General features: G+C 35.8%; 1 pseudogene; it reads right to left on the bottom strand.

Annotated features, from left to right (window-relative positions):
• Positions 1-6,243: 6,243 nt before the first annotated feature.
• On the bottom strand, positions 6,244-7,234 carry LOC100948343 (annotated as a pseudogene).
• Positions 7,235-7,675: the final 441 nt, after the last annotated feature.

The following is a 7,675-nucleotide window of genomic DNA, read 5'->3' as shown; positions in this document are numbered from 1 at the left end:
GTGCCCTGCTTGGGTACCATGGCGCTGTGGCCATGTGCCAGCAGCCACGTGGGGAATGTGCAGCTCAAGCAATTCTCCGGCTGCAGAGCTGGGATAGGGTGCTTGGTCCTGCAGTGATATGGGATGCTGCTCTTGGGTCTCCTCTCACTATCTCTTCAGGCAATGGGGGGAAGGGTGGACTGGGAATTCAAAATGGCAGCGTAATGTTAGTTCTATTTTTTTGCCTGATGAGAGGGTGTTTGGAGTATTAGCAGGATCCCTCTAGGTGAGTAGACCCCACTTTCTGTAGCTCTCACATGTCGGGTGAGATAATACATCCTCAGTTCATCACTCGCCTGTAGGAAACTCACAGGGGCAGAGGAAGAGAAAACACAGAGAAAAACACAACTTTCTTGAGGGAGAGACGGATACCCTTCCTTCAGGATGTATTATGTACCTGTAGATTGCTTTCTAGGAGTTGCAACTTGCCTCAGCAGAAGTGTCCTGCAGATATCACTCTTCTCTCGTGGCTGGGCTCCTAGTCTTCAACTTTGTTGGGTATTTTCTGGGCTTTATCATTCCCTCTGGACTGGAGCTTCTGTCGGAGGCTGGTACCTGTCAGCCATCTTGCCCCTCCCCCCTATTTATCTCTTGAATCGATTCATGGATCAACAATTGAGTATTTTAATAGATATGAATGATGTATGATCTATTAAGGGGGGGTTATGTTATGCTGATAACTCACTTTGTTTCCTGAAATATCTATAAAATAAATATGTTGACTCCTGTAGAGATAAAATCTGGAAGGCAACACTCATTCATTTACAAACATCATTGGATTTCATAGCAGATTACTAAAATTTGATCTAGAAATAACTATCAAAATTTTAATATTTCAGGAGTTTTAGGGAACAAATTTATCAAATATATCTGCAGAGTGTTTTACCATTATATTTCTGATCTTTATTTTCCCAATGAAATTCTATACTAAATCAGCCTTGAATATAACAGTAAAATGAAGAACAAATAATCTTTTCTTGCAAGACTGTGAATCAAAGACACAACTAGCATAGTGGGAATAGAGTCATTAGGATTTATTATACAATATTTATTTTCTATAAATGTCACCACTTTTAAAGTCAAATTATATCTAGCAGAAAAACTTAAGTTTTGAGGTTAGGCTGGAAATCCAGTATCAGGCATTTGTAGAATCCCTTCCTCCATTTGAGAGCTCTGGGCTCACATTAATCTGGGAAACACAGAGTAGGGCTGACTTCTAGCTATGGGAGTTGGATCCATATACCACACTGTTGGCTCCTGCAGCTGCTCCATGGCTGGTTTTCTCCATAAGGAGTTGCTGCTTTGTGTGAGGTCATGAGGGGGGTAGTAAGTGCTGTCCTTTCTGCCTGCTGTCTGCTGATACATGCTCAACCACAGAAAACTTGTCTCTGCTCTCAGTGCCATGCTGTTATGTTTCTTACACCATCAGCAACCATTGCCATCCTCTCTAGAAACCCTTTTTTCAAACCCTGGTTGAAACTCCTTAAGTCCTGTCTTTTTCCATTCTGATTTATGAGAAGCTACTTCTTTTTTCCAACATAATGAACACTGTGTGAGCCATAAAGTGCCTTATCAGACTACTGACAGTCTCAAAAAGTTAAAAATGTTTATTTCTGCTCTGATTAGAGCATGAGTTTAAGGAGTTTAAGAAAATTTTAAGGAAGTGTTTAAGTGTCAGGAAACATTATGAAGGACATTGGAATAGGCAAATGCAATTTCTGAACCTTGTATCTGGTACACCGTTCTCAGCTATGTGTGTTTGTGTTTTTTCTTGTTTGTTTTTTTTTTTTTGAAAGCTATTTTCAGAAAATTGATGATAATGTAAGTGATTTTTGTTCAGAGAAATACAAATACAATATGTTAGGTGGACTACCATTGATTATTGTCCTATAGACAGTGAGCAGTTTTCTATTTGCAATTTTATTTTAGAATTCCTGATTGCCTATATGTGGAAACATATTAAATTCTTTTATGAGGAAGTTATAACATTTTACTGGTTTCCTCATTTACTGAGTCAACAAAATTTTTGACACGTATTAACTTTATATTTGTGTAGGAGCCCTGGTTTTATCTTTAAAAAAATTATCTTTTTACATTAAAGGCACAATGCTGACTTCTCCTTCTTATGAAAGGGCTGTGGGGAACACTTAGCTTATTTTACCCATACTTTCAGATGATGTCTTTTATTTCTAATTTAAACAATTTGTTGATTTTGGCAAATTCAGATTTAAAGCTAAGCATGCCAATAATAAATTACTTCTCCAAGTATACAGGATTTCCCTTGGCAAGGATTGTTATTTTAGAATATTTTTTCCCCAATTTATGAAAGAAATGAAAGTAACCTTAAAATATTATAATACCTAAATATTTTATACCAGTGATTTAATTTTTTAATACTCATGCTGTGGAACAAATAATTCAACATTTATTATCACCAAGACTAACTTAAGCTCAGCTCTTTTAGTGAGGATATTTCCTTCTTCATTTTAGTATTAGACTCTACCTTTGAGTGTTACTGAGCAAGTGAGGGATGTGATTTATGGATAAATCGATTACTAATGAAGAGTTTTTGTGCTATCTCCTTTATAATCAGCTGGTTCATACACTTAAGAAAACAAACAAAACAATGAACAAAAACAAAACCCTGGTTCTTATCCTCTAAATAGTTACATTGTTCTTCCACTTACCTGAAAATATAAACATATAAATGACTGTGTACAGAGTTGCAGTACTGAATTTACTTGAGTGGTTCTATTTTTGTATTTAAATTTTTACTTATTTAATTTGAAAGGATTAGAAACTTATTAGTTCAAAATTAGAGTAGATATCACTTACACTGGGGGCAATAAACTAAAAAAAGAAAAAGTCTAATGGCTAAAAATTATTCAGTTATAAAAGTATAGGTATAATTTACAATATCATGTGTCTCAGAAAAATAAAAATATTAGATAATGAAGATCATTCCCCCAAAAGCAAATAAATACATAATTTTTATTAAATCATAATTGTATACATTAATGCATCTATGGGGTACAATGTGCTGATTTTATATGCAATTTGGAATGCTTACATCCAACTGGTTAACACATCCAACTCATTAACATAGCCTTCATCTCACTTCATTATTGTGTTAAGACATTTATATTCTACACTTAATAGATTTGACATGTACCCTTGCAATATGCACCATAGGTGTGGTCCCACCATTTACCCTCCCTCCACCCACCCTATCCCCTTTCTCTCCCTTCCCCCTCCTCTTCCCTGGGCTATAGTTGTGTTTTATCTTACATACGAAAGTGTGGGTGATTATAAATTGGTTCATAATAATACTGAGTACATTGGATACTTTTTCTTCAATTCTTGAGATATTTTATTAATAAGAATATGTTCCAGCTCCATCCATGTAAACACAAAAGAGGTAAAGTCTGCATCTTTTTTAAGGCTGCATAATATTCCATGGTGTACATATACCATAATTTATTAATTCATTCATGGGTCAATGGGCACTTGGGTTGCTTCCATGACTTAGCAATTATGAATTGAGCTGCAATAAACAATATGGTGCAAATATCTTTGTTGTGAAGTGATTTTTTGTCTTTGGATATACACCTAGTAGAGGAATTACAGGATCAAACAGCAGGTCTACTTTTAGATCCCTAAGAGTCCTCCAAATTTCTTTCCAAAAGGAATGTATTAGTTTGCATTCCCACAGCAATGCAGAAGTGTTCCCTTTTCTCCACATCCACACCAACATCTGTAGTTTTGGGATTGTGTTTTGTGGGCTCCTCTTATAGGAGTTAGATATCTCAAAATGGTTTTGATTTGCATTTCTCTGATGATTAAAAATGATGAGCATTTTTTTCATGTGTCTGTAGCCCATGTGCCTGTCTTCTTCAGAGAATCTTCTGTTCAAGTTTCTTTTCTTGCCCACAATGCAATGGGATCACTTGTTCTTTTCGTATTAATAAGTTTGAATTCTCTGTGGATTCTGGTTATCAAACCTTTGTCAGAAGCATAACCTGAAAATATCTTCTCCCATTCTGAGGGCTTTCTACTTGCTTTACTTACTGTGGTCTTAGCTGTGCAGAAGCTTTGTAGTTTGATTAGATCCCAACAATGTATTTTTGGTGTTGCTTCAATTGCCTGGGGCAGCGGGGTATGTTGCTCCTCCTTGTTTCTTCAAGTTATTACCCTGCACTGTCTACAAGTCTCTTTATAGTGTCATGTCTTAAGTTTAAATCTTTTATCCAGTGAGAGTCAATTTTTGTTCATGGTGAAAGGTGTGATCCAAGTCACCAGCCAATTCACCCAGCACCACTTGTTAAATAGAGAATCTTTCCCTCAATTAACATTTTTGACTGGCTTATCAAAGATCTCTATAAAGAGAACTATGAAACTCTGAGAAAATATTTAGCTGAAGATGTTAACAAATGGAAAAATATACCACACTCATGGGAAGAATCAACATTGTTAAAATGTCTATACTACTCAAAGAAATATACAAATTTAATGCAATCCCTATTAAAGCACCACTGTCATACTTTAAAGGTTTGGAAAAAATAGTACTTTGTTTTATATGAAATCAGAAAAAACCTCGAATAGCCAAGACATTCCTCAGAAATAAAAACAAATCAGGAGGAATCATGATACCAGACTTCGGACTATACCATAACTCTGATCAAAACAGCATGGTACTGGCACAAAAATAGAGAGGTAGATGTATGGAACAGAAGAGAGAATCAAGAGATGAACTCAGACAATTATTGTCATTTGATCTTTAAAGAATAAAAATTTTTAAAAAGCAACTAAGGATTTGAGATTAAAATCAAACCTGACTGGTATTGACCATAGCAATGTTTAAATAAATGATTCATGCAGCACAAAAGCACAAAACTTTCTCATTCACAATAATGTACAGTTATCTTTTCCTCAGTTATTTAATAGTGCTCTTAAAACAGTCTCCCTTTTAAAAACTATCATATTAGGGAACTCTGATTATTCTTACTATGAAGTTATTAATTTTATTTATATAGGCCACACAAGTTTAACTGACACACTTTACTTAAGTATGAGACTAAATATGTCATTTTTCTTTAAAAATTAATTGGATCATCTGTTTTCAAGAATAATCCCAGATACTTAGTTCATTAAAACAAATGTTCTATAATTAGCAGTCAAGCTTTGCTTTTGTGCCCCAAAGCATTATGGTGGAACAAATATTTTTGGTTACATGGATTGCTTTTTGGTTACATGGAGTCAGGATTTGATGCTTGAGTTAGGGATATAAGTGTGACTGTCACTCAGATATTGTTCATTGTACCCAATATGTAAGTTTTCACCCATTCCTAATTCCCCTTCCCCCCAGCCTGATTTCCACTGAGTTTTACTTTCTCTGCACACATGTGTGATCATTAGTTAGTTGCAATTAAAATGAGATTACATGTTTTTTTTTTTTAATTCTTTAAATACTTAGGATAATGGTTGGAAGTTCCATCCAAATGGTTTCAAAAGACATTAAGTTATTAATGGCTGAGCAGTATTCCATAGTATACATATATCACCTTTTGTTAATCCAAGATTTTAAATGATCATTGAGTGTTCACCTGAAGATTATCAATGCTGTATGAAGTATAAACTTTTAAGTGTGTCCACTTAAAAATAAGATACAATTTGTACTGAAGAGTGTTTAAAAAAAAACAACCCCCCTACATACAGTTCATTTCCCTCAAAGAACTTCTTAGGAATATAATATAAACAGTTAAGAACCATAACAGAGTCATGGTTCAAACTTCAACAAAGATTTTCTTTCTTTCTTTCTTTCTTTCTTTTTTTTTTTTCTGTAGAGACAGAGTCTCACTTTATCACCCTGGGTAGAGTACTGTAGTGTCATAGCTCAGAGCAATCTCCAACTCCAGGGCTTAGACGATTCCCCTGCTTCAGCCTCCCAAGTAGCTGGGACTACAGGCACCTGCCACAACACCCAGCTTTTTTTTGTTGCAGTTCGGTCAGGGCCGGCTTTGAACCCGCCAACCTCAGTATATGGGGCCAATGCCCTGCCACTGAGCCACAGGCACTGCCCAACAAAGATTTTCTTACAAAGGTTACTGGCTCAAGACCATATCCCCAAGTGATAACAGTATGAGATATGGTTGTAAGACTCTCTCTCTCTCTTTTAAAAAGGAGCATGTTAGGTCATAACTTTTGCTACAAATCCTTTCCCCCTCCCAAGGTAAGCCAGTCAGGTAGAGAACGCACATTCCCTGAGCATTGTTTAGGGTCCTTGTTTTTTCGCTTTGATGGTGATTTAGAAGGCGATTTAGAAGGTGATTTAGAAGGTGATTCAGAAGTTGATGTGCTTTCATTCAGAGCGGGATGAACTTAACAAAGTCCACTTTCCTCCATTAGTGACAAGCCACAGATCCCCAAGTGCACATGCAAAATGACCAGATGACTGGCTACTTGGCAAATCCTCCCAAATGGCAATCTTAGGTTGATAAGATGTAATTTCTACTTTTTTCAAAATTATTATACTGGAAAATTTTCAAAAGCTTTAGAATTACTCCTACAGAAAATAAATAACAGGAGTCTACAGGTTTATTTGATCTTACTATATTGTTGCCTCCTTATACTGATGTAACTTCTACTTTGCCCATTATAAATGGGGATGTATTGACACCAAAAGCAGATCCTCCCTGAGATTCCAGTCCAGCTCCCCATGTCAGCCCATTCTCATAGGACATATTTCTTCTACTGTAGCTGATGGCTTTTTTCATATCTATGCCTGACCAGATGTTGAGTATATAGCAAGCAAATACAGGAAGCACAAATCACGTGCTATTTTCACTGTCTTCAAGAACTGCACAAAAACTCCCATCTTCCAGCTGAAGGACTCTCAAGCCTGCTATGCAAGTCTTTTTATTTACTCAGCTTAAGTAGTCTCCAAAAATAACTAAGCATGAAAGGCCATTGCTGTGTAGCCACTATCACAAAGATGAGCTGTTCCAGGATTCTATGATGCATTGAATGGAATATCCAGGTTTGAAAAGCCTTTGGAAACCACTGAGATTTATGTTTGATACTGCCGGTCTTCAGAGAAGACCAGTGCTCCAGGAAGAATCACATGTGCAGGTTCCTCAGGAAGTCTAGCCACTCTTCCCAACCCTCCTGCCTGCTTCTGGTCCTCAATGGTCTCCATGCTGCTCAGGAAAGCATTTATTTCAAATGACTGTATTGTGCATACATTTCATTCTCCGTTCACTGGAATAGCTTTAAATAAAACAGAACAACCAAAAAAGAAAAAAAAAAAACCCTTACTGACAATGATATCAGTTATATTTTTCTTTTAACTCACCATTATCCAATCTTTTCATATCAAAATTCTGAGCTCTGATAATAACCATAAAATAGTGGTATAAGATATCCTGATATTCATAAGGAAAGAACATCTTTGTTTTGCTGATCCTTTGTCAATACTAAGTGTAGAACTTAGCACTATATTAATGGAAGGAAGAAAAACAGAAGAGTTAAGTAAAAATCTTAAAAATCTACAGTTAATTAGGATTATGTTAAAATGGAATTTATAGAATTTCATTCAATTGGCTAAATTTTACTTTTGGATATAAAGTTTAATGTATTT

Source organism: Otolemur garnettii, unplaced genomic scaffold (genome assembly GCF_000181295.1).
Source record: "Otolemur garnettii isolate 467f Iridium unplaced genomic scaffold, OtoGar3 scaffold00131, whole genome shotgun sequence".
Lineage (NCBI taxonomy): Eukaryota > Metazoa > Chordata > Mammalia > Primates > Galagidae > Otolemur > Otolemur garnettii.
Note: the sequence above shows the minus strand (reverse complement) of the source record. Positions and strands in the feature narration are given on the sequence as shown.